Source organism: Anthonomus grandis, chromosome 5, assembly GCF_022605725.1.
Source record: "Anthonomus grandis grandis chromosome 5, icAntGran1.3, whole genome shotgun sequence".
Lineage (NCBI taxonomy): Eukaryota > Metazoa > Arthropoda > Insecta > Coleoptera > Curculionidae > Anthonomus > Anthonomus grandis.
In genome coordinates, this window is record NC_065550.1 from 11,514,862 (window position 1) to 11,538,336 (window position 23,475).

Genomic DNA, 23,475 nt, shown 5'->3' on the forward strand with positions numbered 1-23,475 from the left:
AAAAATATCTTCAGTAGGGCACCAATGAAGTTCTAATACGTACCGAGCTTACCTTCCAATAAGAAGGGAGACTGAACATCTTCAGCAATAGTTTTTAAAAATAATATTGCTTGACCGTAGAAGGTCAAGAAAAAGGGGCAGAAAAAACCCCGTATGTAACAGGTTTTAAACGAAAATCCTGAAGTTCATCGTTAGGGGAGAAGCGACACAAGATTCGCTGGTAATCTGTATGTGCATGATTAACAATAATTTGACGATACATCATTTTTATATCCGCCGTAAAGACAATAGGATGTTGCCTAAACGCCAATAAAATATTAAATATATCGTTTTATAAATTAGGACCAATGTGAAGGGCATCATTTAAACAATCTTGTTTAGAAGGTTTAGCGGAAGCGTCAAACACCACACGTAATTTGGTGGTAAAACTATTTATATTTTGAACACAATGATACGGCATATAGTACATCTTTTCTGAATTAAGGTCATAAGAAACCGGAATGAGAGAATATTTGGATCTTCTGTATGGTTCAACTTCTGATAGAGTACATCTATGAGTGCTTTGAAAGTTTTCCTCTCCTTCACACTCATCTGCAGTCCAAGGAACTACTTTTGAAATTTCTTTCAACTCCCAAAACCGTTGAAGGCAATCTAAAGAATTATCGAGATCTGATGTACAAAAGGAATATATTGGTTGCTTAGGTGACAAGTTATTTTTACCCATTAAAACCCATCCAAAAATTGTTTTTAATTAAAGGAAATATATCCCTACCTAATAGACCATTCATTCCACTGGGAATATTAAATTTGGGTTGGGTTGGGTTGGGTTGGCTAACTGGAGATTTAAAGATGGTCGCACATAGGAATTTTAAAAAATGTATGGGGTAAATCTGCACAAATTTGAGGCAGAACAATAGCATCAATTGAACATTGACATTTGTGGTTTATCTAGCCGGTTAATGGCCAAAGAGGTAAAAGCTTTTGACGACATACTACTCATTTGATCCACATCTTTTATAGTAATATTATAAGATGATCTCAATCCTAAACGTTTAAAACCGCTTGGAAATAAAATTTGCCTGGCTGGCACTATCCAACAACACCCGAATACGGTGTGGATTATTCTGAGCATCCAAAACTACAATAATTGCGGTTGTCAACAAAACGAATGAGTGGTTACGCATTGAGCTAAAAAAGCTATGAATATCTTAATTTAAGGATAAATTAGGGGGTAAATTACAGGGACGATTTTGAGAAGACTCTTGATCAGATGAGCCTTTAAATAATTAGCGGTGGAGGTACTAGGTGGAACAACTGGAAAAGGGTTGGAGATGTGCGTATTTTGCAAATTTTGTCCAAAATTTGGCGCAGAGCCTAGGGTCGCATGGTGCGAGGTACTAGAAGAGGGCTCTTCTCAAAATGCAAAAGTGTATGATGGCTTGATTGACATGTGCGGCAGACGGCAGATAGATTTTGAATTGCATTTCTAAATAATGACAATGTATGAGCCGCTTTACATACGCTACGTTTTAAATTGGGCTGAATTGCGGTCGAGTAAGCATTAACATGAGTTTTACTCTTACTTTTTAAGAAATTGTTTTTTTACATATCACATGAAGAATTTGCTAGTGTTTCCAAAACTTTACAATGATTAAGAATATTCGCAAATAACTATATGTGGTATTTCTAAATGACCATGAGTAAAAAGGTTAATAGATACTGAAATTTTTCGGTATTGGAAATATTGCCTTGATTATATATAAGACTTTTATATAAATCAAAAAAGGCTTAAAGTTGTCATCACAAATGGGCAAAGTTAGTTTAGGCAATTTTGCATTAAGAGTCTGAGCTTGATCAACAAAGTTAGAGACAATTAAATCATTAGGTTTAACTTCCAATTTGATTAATAACTCTTTTTGAACATTAATCGTCTTTATAGAATAATATTAGTATCGAACTCTTTTCTAACACTATTCTCCAGTTCTAACTGCTCTTCCTCCATATCTTTATGACTTATAATAGCAAAATGGCAATTTTCGAAATAGTCAAAATATTTTTGCAAATCATCCCAACGCACTTGCAAATTTCTTTCTAATTTTTCATCCCTCATAAAATTTATTGCAAGTTCATAAATTTCCCTTAATCCATGCACAACAGAAAGTTTACTCTTTAAAACTTCAAGTTTTTCTTGTTTAGTACTCATTTTGCTTACATAAATAAGAAAAAAATTAATTAATGCTACTAAATAAAGCCAAATTATTTAAATGTCAATAAGGAGAACAGCCAGTTGTTATTGCTAGTTTCAACTTTCAAAAGAAAATTTAATTCGAATTAAATCATTTAAAAAAATGAAAATAAACAAGGAATAAAATCCAAAACAATTTAAAAAAAAAACTGAAAACGTAGTTGGAAGAATGCGAAGAACCTTTAAGGCCACGAGCAATGCTCCGTAAATTGGATATTTTTGCTTTAATAATTAGGTTTACTATTTCCAAAAAAATACAAAAGACTGAAAATTGCGAACTGTATGCTTTATGTAATGGAAAATACACAGTTTTTATGTTTAATTAGAAGATAAATAATTAAAGTAACTTTATAATTAATTATGCCATCAATTTAATTCAAACATAGTTAATTAATTAAAATAAAAGCTGAATAAACAATCCGGCTGGAAGGACCAAAAAAAATAGTTTTTAGCTTTTAGCTGGTTCAAAAAATCGAATATAATTTTTACGTAAATTTTGCGAGTAAAGAAAATAAATTTTACGAACAAAATCCCAGGGCTTACCTGACTCTGGCTCGAAGGGATGTCCTGCAAGTCCTTGCACTGTTTGTTCGGTAACATAAATGCCCAAAAGGGCTCTGAGGCGACACGCCAAAGTACGGGTCAACGAGAAAACTTTTTTTGCGGTCACAATTGACTTGACCGGGCGATTGATTCAGTACGAATGCCTAACTCCGTGCACTCACGCTTCAGCCTCGATGCCGTAGAGATTTTTTTTAAATGCGCATGAGTTTAATATTAAACATTACGTTCAAACAGCAAACGGACATAACAAATCAATATCACAAAATCAATTTCTAATATTTAACGAAATCTCAGAAAGTACAATAGACACCCCACACTCAAGTAGTAATCATCAAACTTTAAATGAAGATATTCCAATTCTTCATGACATATATAATAATAAAGCAGACCAACTAATAATAATAAAATATCCGCATAATAAATAAATCGTAAACCACTCAAAATTTAAGAAACATAATATTTGGGAAGTTAAAATTCCAAAGTCAAACCCAGAACTAATACATCCTTTCAAAACCTACACCGTAGATAAAAACTTTAAACTATATATATTTTCACGACGATTCAATGTATAACGAATTTAATGACATTTATAAACATAATTTCCATCAATTAAAACTAGTAAAATGCACAAAAAGAACGCTTACTTTCAATTAATTAATCAAATACAACCACATTAACGAGACTTTCGAGAAACTCAAAACCAATTATTATTGGCCTTCTATGAAAACAGATATAATCAAATATATTAACGATTGTGTTATATATCAAACATCTAAATATTCAAGAAAACCCCCCTATGTACCCCTTGTTTTAACTGAAACAACTGGCAAACCTTTCCACCTACTACACATCTGCGTAAAACTGCTGTATACATTTGCTCTGCTTTAATTCACTATTTCGCTTTTTATGGTCTTCCGGAAAGAATAATTATGGACAACGACCCAGAATTTTAAAATGTAACAGTTCAAGAACTCTTAAAAATACATAAAATCAATATACACTTCACAACACCATTTCACGATGAATCAAACTCTCCGACAAAAAGATTACATTCTACACTAATTGAACATCTCAGAATATTACACGGACGTTTTAAATCCGACAATAAACAAAAATTAATGAAATATGCAGTACTAGCATAATTATAACAGTTCTATCCATACAGCAACAAAATTTACACCATTCGAAATTATATTTGGACACACTGGTAGCAGAGATCCTTGCAATTTATTTGCAATAAATACATGCGATATATACTTTGCGATAAATACATCTTTTTACACAGACTATGTCTATAACCATAAGGAACGTATTACCGATTAACACCTTTATGAAGGCATAAAAGACCAAATTAAAACTCAAAAATAAAAAATAATCGATAAAAGAAATACCCAAGGACCAGACCAATACCAATTCAAAATAGGCCAAACCTATTTTGAATTGGTACAAAAATAAAGCTACCCGAAATAAAAAAGATTCATAGGTTTATTTGAAATTCTAGAAATCCTCGAAAATAATAAAGCCTAAATAAAAATAATAAATAAAGTAAACAGCAAATTCGAAACAATCCATATAAGAGTAAAAAACACACATTGTTGCAGGTTCCTTCAATATGCACGATCAGACATAACCATACACGACATGACAAAGAACCCCGGACTAAACCTTCAAAACTAGGAAATGCTCAAAACACCATAATGTATAAACACCACATAATGAACCTAATGGCATTCACCATAATGAATGATCAAAAGCTCATTCATTCAAATCTATGACATAACACTAATACTAAACAAATACACTAATTTAGATACAAATCTTCATAAAATAATGACAACAAGATAAAGCACTACCGGATTAACAAAAGAATTATTTAGCTCATACAAACCAGCAACAATACTAGAAGACATAATTAAAACATAAATTCTCCAAATAAAACCACTTTTATTTAAAAATCGAGCGAAACGATGACTAATCTTAAAGCTTTGGATTTATTATCAAAAATTTAACCGGCAACTTAGACCAAGAAGACGCTCAAAGATATGATGCAGCTATATCTTCGATTATTCAAAACGGAAATAACCTATTTTTAACAAATAGCAGAAAATTTAACAAAAAAAAACAATTTTATTAGTAATATATGTTCAAGAAACGTTTAATAATGTTAACAAATATGACATGGAAACTAGACATTTATTTTCACTACAAATATACTTAACATCTAACCACATTTTTACAAAAAATATAAGATATTCTTGAAAAATTACAAATTGCTATAAAATTTTCAAAATTAAACACATTTCATAATTCAATACTCAATCCTAAGGGATTCCTCTCAGAAATATAAAAAAATATAACTTTTGGCAAACTTCCGTTTCAAGCAAAGATCGAAAATATCCTAAACATTCAATCAAATCTTTTTTATACTGGAAATGCCTTTAGTCGAAAAGAATAGTTTTATATTCACTGTATCACTTCACTCCTATAAAATAATACTCCCTCAATCAAAATGTCAATAAAGAGTGTAAAATTTGGGTATTTTAAAATTAAACTTACGTGAGTATTGACAATGCAATTCATTCAGCGAGATTGAGAGTACCATGAAACAAAAATGTTTACGGTTTACTGTACTGACCCATCTAATAAAGATTAATTTTACTCACCGGGGCAACCTCGGTCCCCTTGGTTTAGTCATGCCAACCACCATCAATATAGTTACTTTATGTTTGCTAATAATTTATATATATATCTTCTTTCTTCGACGACTAGCTAGTGTCCCCTCAAAATAGTTAGCTACCCCAGACGCTCCACTGCCGCTAAGCAGTAACTCGAAGAAACTGCGCGCTCAGAGGGCATCCCTGTCAACCTGGTAATACCTCTCAAACTCTGGTATACCATAAAACTCTAGTCATGGACCTATAAAACAACAATATAAAATATTACTCACATGTTGACATGGTTAACCTGTGCACAAAACAATCATAACCATTCTAATATCTACCTAGTGGACAAACACCACCACATCTGGTCAGCTATGACCACTGCCTCTATACCTGCCTCTTTATAAGCCGAAGTGCTAGCACTCACTGCCTCTTTTACTTTTTTGGGTCTCTCTCAATCTCTGCTTATATTATTATTTATGTTTAGGGTAACTTCAATCTAGAAGAAACATTGATGACGCCCCCTCCACAAATCGTCATATAACGCCCTCACTTCAATGCTTTCCGTAAGCTCGTCTCTTAGCGGGAGGAGTTATGAGCTGCCATAACACCCATGTTGCCCATTATTGCATTGTTATGCTAATATAATATTACGCTTTGTCATAGTTAATACAATATAAATCCCAAACATGAATAATATATTATATGGGCATTGAGGTGGTGCGAATGCGTCGGATAATATTAAAAAATTTCACATCTTAATTATCCATTATATTTTTCCATTTATTCATAATGATTTTGCCTGAAATATAGAATTTATAATATTAACGTGCTTTAGAATTTTTATATGCATATATAAAATATTTTTTCACTTTCTTGACATATTAAGCAAGGTTTTCATAATGTAAATATCTAACTTAATTTATTTTTAGTAACTGAAAAAATTATTAGGTAAGTGGAGTTTATTATGGAGGCAGCGCAATAATCGAATTACATTATGCCTGGCAAATTAAACGTTCTACTTGGACTAAGCAAATTGGTGAGAAGAGTATGTGGGGTGCGTCGGACTATTTTACGTTGTAAGGCGTTTTCGGCAAATACTGAAGATCGCTGCTAGAGTATTTCAGAAATATTTGAAAAGAAAGCAAATTTTCCAAATTGCAAGGCAATAGATGGAAAGCATAAAAGATGTACTAAACTAAGTCTGACCGGATCCTTGGTCGGTTTCAGCGGTCCCACAGAAACGAATGCGTTTCTATCGCACGGCGTATACACGATAGATACTCTGTCAAAAAAGGATACGCACCAAGAAAATTTCCAAAATTTAGTTGCTTTGAGACTTTTATAGAGTATAATAGAGATGGAGTTTCATAGAGATTATATCTTCATTGTTAAGAATTATATGTGGTTTTGAGGCAGAAGGTGTTTCGTGAGAGACAATACAACGCAAATATTCAAGGCATCCCTATTTTCAAAGTCCTGTCGAAAAACAAATCGACAAATTTTATACGAATATTCAGCAGTATAATAATAAGTTTTTAAATTATTTTCGAATTTCTAAAAAATCGTGCAACGTCGTCGTGGAACGTGTAACATCATATATTTAAGTACGTGTGTTGGCCAGGTCTATCCCGTTGTCGGTTGCTACCGCAGCAAGCTGCGTTTCTCATCCTTCAATGCGGTGCTAACGCTTTCGTGTATCGTCTGCTATTTAAACCTATGTGTTGCCGTTCCAATGCGGCACCAGAAAGTTTCTGCGAATCGTTGAAACCGGATCGTGTATACCCGCACGAAGCTGTTGCAGATGCTTCGTATAACTTTATATATACAGGGTGTCATTGAAATGGTGTAAAAAAATTCGGGGGGGTGATAGTACTCCTAAAAATTTTAAAAAAAGTTCCTATAACTATAGGGTGGAAAATGCATATTAAGGGAGTTAGGGGCACTGAAAGGGTAAATTTAAAAAACGGTTTTTTGAAATTGTAGGCTAAAAAAACGATATAAAATTTCGAAAAAAAATCCTCTGCCATAAATTTTGACCCAAAATCAAATAGTGATACTGAAAAATAATTTGGAAAATCGGAAAGGGTAGTTTTTGCAAGGGTAGGGGATTAATTCGTGAATAACTTTTTTTAGGTTATTTCCTTCGCAACGTGGGTTCATTTTTTAAAAACTACATACTTTTTCCTACAAAAAAGGTACTCTTGTTGCACATCGCCCAGAACGATGGTTTTCGAGCAAATTGAAGGCAAAAAGTTTGCTCTGATGGGCTGCTAACTGGTTAAACAACATAAACTTATGAAAGTTATGGGGTTTCAAAAGTAAACAAGTAGTTATTAAATAATTAATTGAAAAATCTAAATTTCATGATTTTTAAAACATCGTATTGCTTTAAAAAAACGAAATAAACCAATTACCAAAATTCCTTATTAAATGCATACTTATTTGATTCATTAGCCTAGTTTACACCGCGAGTACCAAATATTCAATACGCGGACCCAATCCCCTATTCTCAAACTCAACGTGCGCGAGTTGACAAGTTTACACGTAAATTATTCCAAATTGTGACTTAATAGGTTTGAGAATATGTAGAGGTTTTAGTCCGCGTTAAATCTTTTGAAGATTTCCAGGCCATTTTTTTTAGTGCTACTGATATTTTCCATCTCAAAAATGGCGATTTAAAACCCAGAATTAGAAGGCTGATGCCATGAAAAAATCTAAAATTATTGTTTCTTGCATGTTTTTCGATACAATACATTTGGTTTGAGAAAAATTAAAGCAGTCACGGTCCACTTCGTTTTTTTCTAATTTCATAGTTTGCTCCTCTTTCGTTTACCAGCGATTTTCTCAAAAACTGTTAATTATATCGAAAAAGTAACCAAATCTTTTCAGATATTTTTAGAACTAACTAGATGGAGTTGCTAGATCATCAGAAGGATAAGCCTCGCTGAATCCTCCACTAAAATTGGATTTACATCATTATATTACAAATGTAAGAGTTTTCATTGAGCAATGTTTTACCTTATGTCTTTCCTATTATTTGAATCATTTATTAGTATAGTGAAAGAAATATTTAACTGCGCATCCTTCCTTTCTAAGTGTAGTTATCTGATACCTTGGTACGTAAAACAACGCTAGCTAGTGTATGTGGGTCGATGGCACTAGTGCAACTTAGAATGTTGCGGCACCTGGGATTATTTTGTAGTCTGTAATTGGCCATTACATTAGTATGTTGTTTTGTGTGGACTATTTGCGCGCACAACATAATTTCAAAGCTGGACATCAGGTTTTGTTCTACCTGGATTAGAGAACAACTCTTTAACAAGTTCTACTAATATCTATATTTTTAGGAATTTTTTTTTTGGGAAATTCGACAAATATTTGTATTAAGTTTTCAGGCTAAACCAAAGGTCCTACAAAAGTTTTATAGAACAAAACTTAATATGTTGTATAATTGTTGTGTAATTATGTTGTATAATTTAATTTTACAGAGGCACCGCTGTATCAATTACAGTATCAAAGTTAGAGAGCGTCAAATTCAATCAAATTCAGTTAACGAGAACTGCTTCAAGGAACATCTTAATGGAATATTCAATTGAAGAAAAATTTAATAAATTAATTCATTTGTCATTTGACAATAACAAGCAACGGCTTAATTTTTTATATAACGAAATAAATGTTTTATCGAACGAAACTTAAGGATACTCATATATTGTACAATTTAATTTTACAGAGGCACCGCTGTAACAATTACAGTAGCAAAGTTAGAGGGCGCCAAATTCAATCAAATTCAGTTGAAAATGAGAACTACTTTAAGGAACATCTTAACGGAATATTCAATTGAAGAAAAATTTCATAAATTAATTCATTTATCAATTGACAATAGGCAAGTCATAGCAAGACATATTGACAAGCAAAGGCTTTTCAATATGTCTTGTCTTGTCTTGTCTTCAATACATTTGCAAAAACCAGATGGCACTGAATATTCATAAAATGAATAGTGTTTACATTAAAACTCGGGAAATGAAGAAAACAATGAAGGAAAAAAAAACAAAAAAAATCAGAGGAAAAAAAAACAGTTAGAGGCATGAAAAATAGAAATCGAGTCATTTTTGGGAGAGCAATTTCTTATAATTACTTTCCTTAAAAAATGGGATCCATATATGTGTATTAGGTCAAGCGGAATGGGTTATTATTTCAGTCCGTAATTTTGCAGTTAATTGTGAGTGATTTGGGAAAATATATCATACATGTGCCTAGCCACCTAGAATATAACAAAAAAAGTGAATTTTACAGCTAAGGCAGCAAGTATGTTATTTTACATTGTTTTATTAAATACACTATTGTGTTTCAAGTCTACACAATACTTCGGGAATATGAAACACGACTTTCACGAACCGAAAAAGTACAATAGGGCAAGAGCCGTTTTGACTTATATTAAATATTTAGGGTATTCAAATCTTAAATACCGTACGCAAGTAATTGCCGAAGCTAGTATGTTTACGATTACAAGCTCCTCATGACTCACAGGTAAAGCTTAAAATGTACTTAAATGTTAGGATAAATCTTTTAACGGGGCAAAACTATCTAAGTTTTGTCATAAAATACTGCCTGGGATAACACTTATTGGCCTTAAGGCTGTTTAAAAAAAAAAGATAGGAAAGTTAATATATTTCAGAAAAAGGATTGTTTCCAATAGTCGTTTTAAATGTTGTCCATAATATAAACATTTGTGTTTATTAACTCTTTAACAGTAGACCACAATATGAAAACATACCTGACATCACAACAACAGGTTGTTATTGTGGGAAGATCAATGTCTGGGGGTTTCTGTTGGGCCACAGGGTAGTAATCTGAGTACGTTGTCTTTATAGTTTTTATTGATAGCCTTCCGAACACTGCGAAAATTTCCTTTTTGTTGATGACATCAAGATCTAGAAGTTGGAAGATGTAAATTTTGTAGAAAATTGTTTTAAGCAAAATCGAATAAAATCAATATGAAATTCACTTATTTCCCAAATAATAAACCACTGATCCTCTGTTTTGTGAACAGAGTTAAAGGATGTTGGAGTATTTTTCAAAGCAATATAAAATTCAATAGTCATTTTGAGAATATTACCAAAAGTTGATCGTGCACTTGGTTTTGTTATAAGGAATTTCACAAATATTAATTCTATAACACCTTTATACAATGCATAATAAGGTCTCATTTAAAATATACTGCGGTGATATGGATATATACAGATTTAATAAGTAGTTAGGTAAACCCTAAAACCTAAATCTTTGTATAATATCTATGTATATGACGTAAAAATTAGTTGCAATTTTAAGCATTGGGTTATATCTGTGATTTTATGCTAACATTTCCTCACATTTGGTATGTATTTTGTACGTATTTTAAAATGCCTAATCCTAAGATAATTTAGATTTGAATTTTGTCAGGGAATAGGTGTGTTAAAAAAATTGCTCTTCCAAGAAACCGCACTGCCGTTTCAAAGATCATTTTCATTTTAAAATCCAAGCTTAGTATAGTACCAATTATAACTTAGTAGAGCTTAATTAAACACATACATATATCGGGTGGGTGACCAGGAAAAAGGAACACTTAACAACTATTTTTCTCTTCAAGATAAACAAATGAAATTTGGTATTACTGATAGAATTGTTATAAGAGCATCTTTTGACATATTCGGTTATTTTCCGCTACTTCCTGTTTAACCGGAAGTATTACAAAGTATTACGTATTTCTATCGGAATACATAATAATATACCAACTGTCTCATTTAAAATAAGAACTAAATATGTCAAAAGATGCTTTTACAACATTTTTATCAATAGTTGAAGAGTAAGATAGTTATTAGGCGTTCCCTTTTTCCTATGTCAGTCGGTATATGTATTTGCGAGGTTGAAAAAGTTTGTATTGTGACAATTTCATGATTAAAAAAACTATATATTTTCTTGTATTTATTTGCTTTATATTTTATTATTCTAATATCCTTATTTTTATTTTATAATGCAGTTATTTAGTTTCTTTATTATATTGTTAAAAAACGTTGTAGCTGAATGATTTAGAATTGTTTAATTTATTTTCTACATCCTCTCTCATGAAATATAAAGGTATTCTAATTTATAATTAAAAAGTGCTTAAGAACTAAATCTTATCTGTGCAACCAATGCATCCGCCTACGTCTGGTTTATACAAAGTATTTATTATGTACAGAGGGTATAACTCCTCCCCTGTTAGATAAAAGCATATCCTAAAGGGAATGATTTCATTATATTGGATTCCTATATTGGACATTATTATGTTTTAGGAATTCAATTTAAAAAAAATTATAGAAAATAAAAATTGAATAGAAATAAAAATAAAATAAAATTAATAAAATACTCTTAATCTATATAGGGGTGAAATACATTTCAGAAAATTGTTTCGTTCTGAGGAATTTCACAGGGTTGTTTAAGTTTTTTACGCACTTTCACATAACATTTCCTGAAAAGAAAACTCAAGATACCAATAAAAATACAAATGTAAATCAAAATTGTCCAAAAACTTATTCTAGTAAGGTATACAGGTGTATATAGAATTCTTTTACGAAGCTTTTAACTTCAATTAGTTTTTCTAAGATTAATAAATTTTCACTATTTACTTTTATGGGTAATTTATCATTTTAGTGTAAATGTTTATTTAATGATTCTATTTTTTTAAGCAATTCATCTGGATTGATTATTGAATTATGCAAAGTATTTAGTTTAGAAAATGTCAGAGCGACTTCAATTTATTAATTCAGCGTCTGTTTGATCTAAATTTCCTGTTATACTTTTTATAAGTGATCCTAATGGATTAAAAATACCTTGTTTTTGTCTCTGTTGAAATGCATAGGGAAATATTTGATCTAACAGGATAGAAATGCGGTTTTCTATGTTATATATGGGATTTAAAGAGTTGAGGTACTCTTCGTAAAATTCGTTGTTACTTTTTTTAGTTTTGATGATAAAACTTTGTGTCTTTATGTCCTTTTAGTGAGTTAAATTCATTAATTATTGGTTTTAGGTCAATAGTCTGTACAAATGTCCAGTGATTGGTTACTAGTTCTGTTGTATCCAGTTTGTAAGGTAGTATACCGGGATTATCGTTTAGGTCGTTGAACTTGACGCTGCTGGTATAGACTGTCCAGATCCATCTGCAATAATGGGGACTAATTTAATCTCGTTTAGGTGGACTACTTCTTTCTTTTTAGTTCGCGGGTTTTTAATTTCAATTTTTTTTTTCTAAAATTTGAGTTATTTTCAAAGGACCTAAATAGCGATTTTGAATTTTTCCAAATCTTTTATCACTTTTTTATAAATTATGGCACCTACTTCTGGAATTAATAGTTTTTCCAATTGATTGGTTTTATCGATTATTTTTTGTTTTAATGCTGTCGAATTTTCTGCGATTTTATTATATAATATTTGGGTTTTATCTTTATGATTTTGAACGTATTCAGTGTATACGTGGGAGGCAACTAAATTCATGAGGTCTCTACTATCAGTATGACCATGTACTAACTCAAAAGGGGTGAAATGGGTACTCGAATGAATTGTGCTATTATATGCTATTATGAGAAATGAATTTTTATAATATGTGCTTTTAGTAATCCACTGACTACTTCGTTTTTAAACTCTGAACCATTGTCAGATATTGTGAGTTTTGGTACACCTACGAATGAGAAAATTTTGACGAGTTGTTCACTGCAAGATATTGCATTTCCATGATAGAGATCAATAAGTGTGAGAAATTTCATGTTTCCGATATTAAAGGTATCAATATGTACAATTTCAAATGGTTTACTAGGGGTTTCTGTTAAGACAAGAGGGTTGATCGAGGGGTTTCCTATTGTACTTTGCACGTTGACAATATGTACATTGATTAATATCAGTGTACATATTGTCAGTTAGATTAATGTCAGTTACATCCTTTTTCATTGCTTTCCAATAATAATTGGCTTTTAGAAATTTAAGAGTATGAATTGTATGCATAGTTTCATCATTTTCAGGTAAATCGTTACATATTAAAAAATCTTGGTTGGTTATGACAGGATCAGGGGGTCGAATTTGGATATTTTGTAATATTTTTATCTTTTTTGGAGCTTTAGGAATCTCTAAGCTCTTTAATGTTTCTGCTACCGATTCAGGGTCAAGTGATTGTGGGTTAAATTATTCAGCATTATTTAAAAATTCAGCTATATCAATATTAATGTCTCCTGGATTGTTTAGGTTGGACTCAGTTTCTATAGCATTTAAGGAAATGCGTGATAGAGCGTCTGCGTTAGTATTCAAAAGTCCTTTTTTGTAAATAATATCAAAATTATTACTCTTCCAATTTACATTTCCAACGCATTAATTTGCTATTGGGTTCCCTTAAGTTATTTAGCCAAACTAATGATCTATGGTCTGTGTAAATAGTGAATTTTTGACGGGATAAATAGGGTCGAAAGTATTTACAAACCCATACTATTCCTAAGGGTTTCTTTTCTATAGTGCTATATCGTTGTTCTGTTCCGTTTAATGTCCGTGAAGCGTATGCTATTTGAAGGTCATTAGGTACCGTTCCTTGAGATAGGATAGCTCATTTGAAGCGTCTGTAGTCAGAATGAATGGTTCAGTGAAAGCCGGATATCTAAGAATGGGTGCATTTATTAAAAGTTCTTTTAAATGGTTAAAGGCATTTATGAAATAAGGGGTGTGTTCTACTTTAGTTCCTTCCTTTAGACATGCTGTAAGGGGTTTACAAATTTTAGCGAAGTCTTTTATAAAACCCTATAATATCCGGCTAAGCCTAAGAATGACTTAATATCTTTTTGGGTCTTGGGTAATGGATAATTCTTCACAGCGTGTATTTTTTCTGGGTTAGGTTTTACTCCGTTATCTGTAATTTGATGTCCTAAATTGCTACTTCCTTATGTAAAAAGTCACTTTTGTTTAATTGGATCTTAAAATTAGCTTGTCTAAGTATTTCAAAAACAGCTTTTAATCTCTCAATATGCTCTTGTAATGATGTGGAAAAAATTATTATATCATCGATATAAACAAGGCAAAATTTTAAACCACTTAAAACATTATTTACTACGCGCTGAAATGTTGCGGGGGCATTTTTTAAACCGAATGGAATTCGCTTAAATTCTGTCCTATATCTGTCGAAAATGCAGTTTTTTGAATATCTTCCCGGTCCATTTCAATCTGATGGAAACCATACGCCATTTCAACTCTTGACCTACAAGAGTTTAAAAATAATTTGATTTTCCTAACTTATCTAGTTTATCTGATATGTTGGGTAATGGAAATTTTGCGTCAATAGTTTTTTTCATTTAAACGCCTATAATCAGTAACTATACGCCATTTGCGTTTACCTGAAGCGTCTAATTTCTTAAGGACTACCCAAATTTGACTGCTCCATGGTGAAATTGATTCTTGTATGATTTCGATTTTAACATTTCATCGATTTGAGAGTAGACTTCGGTTTTGTGTATGTATGGGTATCGATAGGTCTTTGTGAAAATCGGCGATTCGTCTGTCAAATTAATTTTATGTTTTATTTGATTGGTAAATGTTAAGGGAGTATTTTTACAGTAGAAAATATCTCTGTATTCGTAACATAGTTCTCTAATTGCTTTATATTCTTCTTTATTACAATGTGAGAGTCTAATGTTTTTTAAATTTGCTTTTTTAAGTTTATTTATATGTTCGTTTAATTCTGTGTCACTTTCCATTTTTTCGATAAAATTAAAATCAGGTTGGTGTAAAATTTCAACTTGAAAGGGTTCTAACAATGTAATTTTTGTTTCTTTTTTAGATGAATTAACAATGGTTGTGTATGCATAAAAGTTATCAATGTTAACTAAAGCTTCCGGCATTTCTGTTGGTCCAAAATTAAAATATTTTATTATGCCTACTCCGGATTTAAAATTTACTGGGATTTTTACCTTAGACGCTCACGCGGGTATAATAATTTTGCACGGTTCGCAATGTGTTTGCGTGGTTGTTGAATTACGATTCTCGAAATGCAAGGGTAAGATTGCATTTTGCGATTCTAGTGAAGAATTTTTTAAATTAATATTCGCATTTATTTGTGTTAAAAAGTCAATTCCTAATAATCCATCAAATTTTGGAGAAAAGTCAAAAAGATAGAATTTATAATATTCATGTTATATTCATTGGAGTTAAATGAGGGAAATATAGAAATCTGCGCGACTTTGTTATGGGTTCAAGTTGCGTGTGCAGTTTTAACAGTAAAGGGTTCATAAGATATGGAATTACTATATTTTTTATATGGTAATTCGGGTTTAATGAAGCTTTTCCCGCTACCTGTATCACGAATAAATATATAAATTTAATAATATAATAATAAAAATTTAGCTTTAAGTTCCGGTAAATAAATTATTGGTAGATCAGAATTTGAATTGGTATTTAATAAAATTATGTTACATTGTTGGCTTCTGGAAAATTTTCATTCGAAGGACATTGGTCGGGTATGTCATAATTGGGGTTGTTTTGAAATGTTGGTGGAATAACTTCATATTCGTTTTCTCTTGGGTCATAATAACTATTAAAATCATATTCTTGTGAATATTGAGAATAATCAACAGCAGTGGCGGCTCGTGGTTAGGTGAGAGATGCGTTCTGCACATTCATCGATAAAATATAAAAGATTGCAAAAAAGGAGAGAAACGCGGAGAAATCAAAGATGTTTTTTTAAACTAGACAAAATTTAACTTTTTCTTATGGCTTTCATTAAATGGTGTTTATATAGGTATTCTTATTAAAAAAAAACTAGTATTAAGTCCAGATATATGTCTGAAAACAGCCCCTTTTTGACCTTTTATCTTCCAAAAATATATCAAATAAACATAAAAAGAACATGCAACTTGCGAACTTTTTTTGCGAAAATTTTGCCTTGTATTTTCCCGACTGTTTAGAATTCAAACAAAACTGGAGCGTACTCTCTTGTTCACCTAGATTTCGGTACCTAAATGTGAAATGAACTGCATACAAGTATACTATTTTAAACTTATACGTTATATAATATATATATATATATATATATATATATATATATATATATATATATATTTTTTTTTTACTTATTACATTGTAACAATTGTAACACTTAATTACATTGTAACAAATAATAGTTATTTTTTGATCGATTTTTTTTTGGCTGCAAATTTGCCTATAACCATCTCGTTGAAGTTTACAGTTTGCGTGACGATTTGCTTTTCCATTGAAAGCATCGATAGTGCTACCAGACGTTCTTCCACCATAGAATTACGTGAAAATGTTTTGATGCGCTTTAAAGTGGAGAAAGAACGTTCGGCTTGAGCTGTCGACATCAGAATAGTTATGAGTATTTCCAAGAGCTTTTTAGTTTCTGGAAATGAACCTGTCAAATTATTTTCTATGAGTAATTTTAAAAAAGGTATTGCTCCTGGTATCTCCCCGCAGTCTGGTCTGGAGTAAATCACTGAAAGCTCTGTTTTTAAACGCTCCTTAACAAAATTGTGGTATGAATCGCAAGTTACTTTCAATTTTTCATCAGGAAAATAATTAATATAGTTAGCGAACTGGTCAGAATATAGCAATGAAGCAGCTAATAAATTATTTTTAAAATGAAATCTATCCTTAGCGCAATTAATAATTATGTTACAAACTTCTAACGCAGCAATACGGTGATCGAATTGACTGTCATATTTTCTTTTTCTTTTAGGAGGTCCTGCTTCACATTCAAGCAAGGATGCAATATCTTTTTGGCTTCATTAATAATTTCGTCAACTGAATTTCTTACTGTCGTAATGCTCTGCTCAAAAACTTGTATTTTGGCATAATACGGTAAAAAAATGTTAGCCAGAAAATAAACTTTGAATCTTGTAACATTCTTCTTACTGAGGAAGCTGCGGTACATGCCATTGAGTTAATAAATGAATTTTCTATTTCTTCCATGCATTCAAGCATAGATTCCCGATGTTCAAACACGATGTTAACTGTTCTAATATTAAAATTCTAACGTGTTGGTGCTCCGTGGGGAATTCTTTTTCCAACAATTCTATTAAGCACAGCTACGCGCTGCGGAGAATTTTTTTAAAATAAAGGAAGATTGTTTCCTGAAGATTGTCAAAAAAATCTCGAACTTGGGAGCTCTCAGATGCTACCTTAGACATTATTAAATTCAACTGGTGCGCATAGCAGTGTACAAAATGAGCAAATTTGTACTGATCTTTAATTCGCGCCTGAACACCAGTATTTCTGCCACTTATTACTGCTGCTCCATCGTAGCTTTGAGCTATCAACTTACCCTTAGAATTTTCTAAAATCGGGTCTAAGACACTGCGAATATCAGCAGTCAAACTTTCTGCATTTAAATTTCGTGTACAACCATTTGAGATTTGGCTGACACATCCGTTGTTTCATTTGCTATAACGGAAATATATGGAGCTGTGCGAATCTCGTCTAAAATTTTTTGGTGGCAAACTTCCAATATACAATCCAAAATGTCATTTTGAATATCTTTTGATATACCTTTAAATACACTCGAGTCTTTTAAATGTTCCGCCACTGTTTTATCAAGTTTTCCTATATCAAAGTTTCATCGTGGCCCCTAAGCGCAAGCTCAAATAATCCACAAAATTTTATGCAGTCAATAATTTTATATAACACATACCTGTTTTTTGTTATGTTCTCGTTATATATCGAATATTTGTCCAATAGACACTGTCCAACTTTTCACGAATATTAACACTACCCATCAAACCCAGATTAATTACATTGTTTAAATGATGTCTAGATGTTTCGTGGCGTTTAATTTTTTCACTTAGATGCACCAGGTCAGTTACACCACCTACAGTCCAAGATTTGTCCCCACCAAATAAAAGTCACGGAAAACAAAAAGAGCATTTTTTTATTACATCCGCATATCCAGTTATTTCTAGCATAAATATCTGGAGTAAAAATTCTTTTATAGGATTTTCCACGGCTTAAACCACACTTTTCTATTAAAATATCGGGCAACGGCCGCTTTTCCTCTTTTAGTTTTATTTTTTCTTCGTACGTAAATTGAGAGAATTGTTTTATATTAATCAAATTATACACCACATTCATTTTTAGAGTATAGACATCAGCTGACACAGCACAACACACAACGCAAAAAAACAACCAACAACTAAATGCAAAACCGTCAACAGTCAGCAGAATTACTGCAAATGTTTGCAGCTCCGTTCCGATTAAAATTCGCTATCTAAACTTATGGCGAAGTGCGACGCGGGGCCAGGAAAAGGGCTCAACGCGGAGCACAGAACTCGAATGTGGTCCAGCTAGGTTGCGTTAATGGCATTGTAACTGTAGTGATGGTCACGCCAACAGTTTTTACTTGGCCGACTGTAATAATCAAGGTGTTCGTTCGGGGCGCGTTGGAGCGCGGATTTAAGGCATTGAGACCTACTATATGGCGTTCTCGACCGAAAATATACTGTTTTATTATTTTGTTAGGTTTTAATTTTATTTTACTTAGAAAAATATTAAATAATTTCAAAAATAGATAATCTGTATGAAAATGTTGGGGTTCTGCAGCTCTGCAGCTCTTATGCACTAGCCGCCCCTGATCAACAGTATACCTTAATCATCATAATAATTATTGAATTCGTGTGTGTCACTAGATTGCTGGTATTCATTAGCATTATCGTCAAGGGTAAAGTTCGGATTTCTGTGTTTGAATGGCATTATGAATGACAGTATTTCCTGGGGATGTATCCATTGGTTCTCCTCTACTGAAATTATTCTGTCTGACAATTGAAGAAGATGCAGGGCGTTTATTGTGCTTATTGAAATTGTTTCTGTTACTAAAATTATTTAAATTGTAAGGTTGTTGGTTAAAGTTAGGTGGGGGTTGTGGCGATCTAAATGGATAGCTTGGGTGAAATGGTCTAATTTGGGGAGAGCATTAAAAACTTTAGGGTTTTGTGCAAATCTATTAAAATTAGATCTTCTAGCAGTAGCAAAATGTCTATTATGATTATTAAATTGAGGTCTTATTAATCTGAGGACTATTAAAATGAATGGTTCATATTTGGGTTATTATTAGATGTTTGTGTGTTAATTTCGTGTTGGGTTGGTTTATAATCATGATTTCTATTTTTATAGTTCATAAAGTTTTCTTCTTCTAAAGCAAGACTCATAGCTTCTTCTAACGTTGTGGGAGATTTTACTCGTACAATTAATTGCATTTTGTAGTTAAGACCATTTATAAAAGTTTTTAAAACTAAATTTGAATATTCTGATATTTTTAACAGTTTCAATTCTTTTGAAACTGGGGAAACATTAATTTTTGCAAATAAAAGGCTTCGAATGTCTTGTAGTCTTAGACCAAATTGTTGGGGCCTTTAGACCAAATTGATCTTTTATCAGCAAAAGTTGAAATTATGGATTGTTTTAAAAGTTCCCAATCAGTTAGTTCTACTCTGGAAGCATTTAGATCTGCGGCTCTTCCAGTTAATTTATTTAAAACAGTATCAAATAAACAAGTATTAATGGCGGCTCTTGGATTAGTTAAATCTTTATGTGCAGAGAAAAAGTTATCACAAAAAGAAATAAATCGATTTGTGTCTACGATTACCATCAAATGTTGGAATATTGTCAGCTTGGTATCTGATTAAAGCATAGCTTGGTTCTGGCATTTTTAAATAATTAATGTGTGTATAAATAAAATATACAAATAAATCTTTACAAAAATGATAAATATAAGGTTTAAGAATTCAGCAATCAAATCAATAATATAGTATCTTGCGTATATAAATATTTGCAAGTAAAGATATCAATAAATCAATAATTTGAATTTTCAATATTACTTTCTTTCTTGTTAATACACCAAATAAACAAAAATCAAATCACTTACAGTGTTAACAAAAGTATCTTCATTCCAATAGGATGAGCGATGCTATCTCTTCCCTGGAGTACTACTTATGAGACTTGGACGATGCTTGTTCCGCCTCTCATACCAATAGGACGAACTTCCTTGGAGTATGGATTGGCCGATGCTGTTCCTCACTCAGTACCAATAGGTCGTATTTTCCCTGGTCGTTGAGCCCTCTGAAACGCACTACCGTTCGCGAAATTTTTATTTTTCAAATTGGGGTATGCACCATTAATTGTTGAAACAAAAGCGACGATTTGATCAGATCACGCTTGATCCATCCTACCGACTGCCCCAGTTTTGTTCGTGAGGTTCAAAACAATTTTTTTTTTAAATTAATTTTATTTCGACTGACAGCAAGTACGTTAACAAATGAGCTCGTTAAACTTAAAGATATTCTAATTTATAATTAAGAGGTGCTTAATAACTAAATCTTATCTGTGCAACCAATGCATCCGCCTACGTCTGGTTTATACAAAGTATTTATTATGTACAGAGGGTATAACTACACCTTATTATTCATTTACTCATACACTCGTTTTACATTTATTTATAGTACACTACACTTACTTATAGTAGGTACAAATATTTTGTAGGTTCAAAGTATTTTGCTACATTTTAGGCAGTTAATTATAAAAATCATTAAGAGAAAGAATATCACACATATTCTACATTTTTCTGCTATTAATCCAGAAACTTTGATCCAAACACCAGTTTTTCACAAATAACAAATATCGAAAATTGCTAAATAAACAAGTTTTAATCCATATTTTCCATAAAAAATCACAATCAGAGTTCCAATTTTGGTATCCAATATTGGTATTGATTTGGTTCCAATATTTTGTATCTTATCAAGTTGGATAAGATACAAAATAAACAAAACAAAGGACACTAACCTCACTTAGGTCGGATTCGCATGTAGCGCCATCCTTCAAAAACTACTTGAACTTACAAATACAGTTTTATTTGAAAAAATCAGTAAAGCAAGGAAAGCGTAAAAAAGTACAAGACTAAAAAACCTCATCAGATTTGCCTGAAATTTGGCACGTTTCTCGCATATATTCCGCTCAAATCGATTATTTGAAAAAACATGATAATATCGCACTTGAGAGTTTAATAAAGCTTTTATGCAAAATCCATTTAAATGCATTTAATTCATATATATAGAATATTGGTAAATTGGTAATATGGGTGTTCAAAAATACTATATCAGTTCTTTGGAATTCAGGACCAATGAAAAATTTTCATTTTCACTATTAAGTTCCTGATCAATTTAATCATTTATTATATTTTCATTAGAATTTTCTTGTGGATGATTTTCAAAGAAATATTGATTATAGTCAACACAAGGATCATATAATTAAAGTTTCGAATGGTCGAAAATTATTATTTTGCTTATTAAATCTTTGATAATTATTGTAATTATTATACATATTGTCAACTAAACAAAGAGTCGTTATAACTTATAGGTAAAATAACGCGTTTAAAAATTTTATTTTGTTATACTACCCAATTTGTAAATGTAAATACGTAAATTATTGTCCTAGTTTTTGTACATTTTCTAGTTTAAAGTTAATAAGTTGTTCTACTTATGTTTAGCTTAATATTTAAATTATATTATTGTTATATACAATTTAAATTATATTATCCCTGTCATAAAAATTATAATTAAAATAATAATAATTAAATTATAATTGCAATATATTATTATATTATTAATATATATTATTAATTGCAATTTAAATTATATTATTGTAAATCTCTGTAATTTAAATTTTTTAGCATTTGTATATTTGCTTGCTTTGACTGTCAGTATTCTCTTGAAATTATTGGTCTCTTTCGGCAAAAACAACAAAGGAACTGTCTTCGTAAACATTTCAAAATTGTTCTATGGATCTTTAAAAGAGACGCGTTTCGTGACATTTTGTTTAGTTTTAATTGTTTAATCAGTTTTTAACTTAGATACCATTAAACGGCAGTCAACGCGAATGGCTAAATGTGCCAACAACAGGGCCAAAAAACGGAAGGAAAAAAAATAAAATATTTTAAGAATTTGAAGGATTATTGTTTTTGTGTTGATTATTAGTGACTTTAAGTTGAGCATTATTTTTTCCTTCTTTTACAAAAGAAAGTCCTTGTTCTAAAAAATTTGAATTTTTTAGTCTAACTATCAAATGCATGTGATAAATCAAAATTATTTATAATGATTTTAAGCATAAATCATCATATTGAGAAATTTTTAATAACTTTATACCAGCTGCTGTGTTAATTTAAGTAAATAGTAAAGATCTAGCATCTTGGAATTTTTGTACGAAAGATGCTGGGCTTACATTTCTTTCAATTTTCATGTTCACTATATCTTGAACTAAGTAATCTGCTCATCTCTGATCTGAGGAAGTAATTATAAGAACATCTTTGATTTTTTGCCAAGATTCGAGTTCTGTTTGCGGAGCCACTAATTCAGCTGCTCTTCTATTTTTCTAATACTGTAATTGAAAGAAAAATATTAATTGAAATATTTGATTTTACACGATTTTGGTGATTTATCAGAAAATTTTTGCATATGGACATAAATCTATTAAAAGTTTTAGAATTTCCATCATAATTTGGAATGTCATCCTCTTGGTAACGAATTAATTAGTAATTTGGCTGTGCCATATTTGATTTAGTTTTTAGTTTTAAACTATCAAAAAGTTCTACTAAGTTATCTAAATATAAATCCAGTTTTGGAACAAAATAAAAATAGCCTTCCGTGCCAACAGGGTTCTGGACGACACTGTTCACGGTCCCCTAGTCGTGAGTAGAATCTTCGGTGATTAGTCTTGTGGCCACCTCGTTCAATAGGCTCTTTAATTGTCGAAACAAACGATCGGACGACTTTTCTATACGAAGTTGGGTGGGCAAAACCCTACCGATTTTTAAAAACCAATTTTATTAAATAGTTTACAATCAACTTTACAGATTAAACTGAAAACTATTGCGCTCTTATATCTATTTATAATAATGAATAAACAATGGAAATATACTAATACTAACTAAGCTAAATAAATGTAACATAAGCAGAATGG

At 31.4% G+C, this 23,475-nt stretch overlaps 1 long non-coding RNA gene across 2 annotated transcripts; it reads right to left on the reverse strand.

Annotated features, from left to right (window-relative positions):
- Positions 1–4,983: 4,983 nt before the first annotated feature.
- On the reverse strand, positions 4,984–21,655 carry LOC126735917 (uncharacterized). 2 transcript variants are annotated; one of them, XR_007660543.1, is made up of 6 exons: positions 20,390–21,655; positions 10,247–10,403; positions 6,023–6,271; positions 5,811–5,968; positions 5,366–5,725; positions 4,984–5,291 (listed from the first exon to the last, which is right to left on the reverse strand). It is a non-coding gene; the product is annotated as an uncharacterized LOC126735917 (long non-coding RNA). The 2 variants fall into 2 exon arrangements; XR_007660542.1 differs by lacking the exon at positions 20,390–21,655 and having other exon boundaries at positions 10,247–11,821.
- Between the last annotated feature and the right edge of the window lie 1,820 nt (positions 21,656–23,475).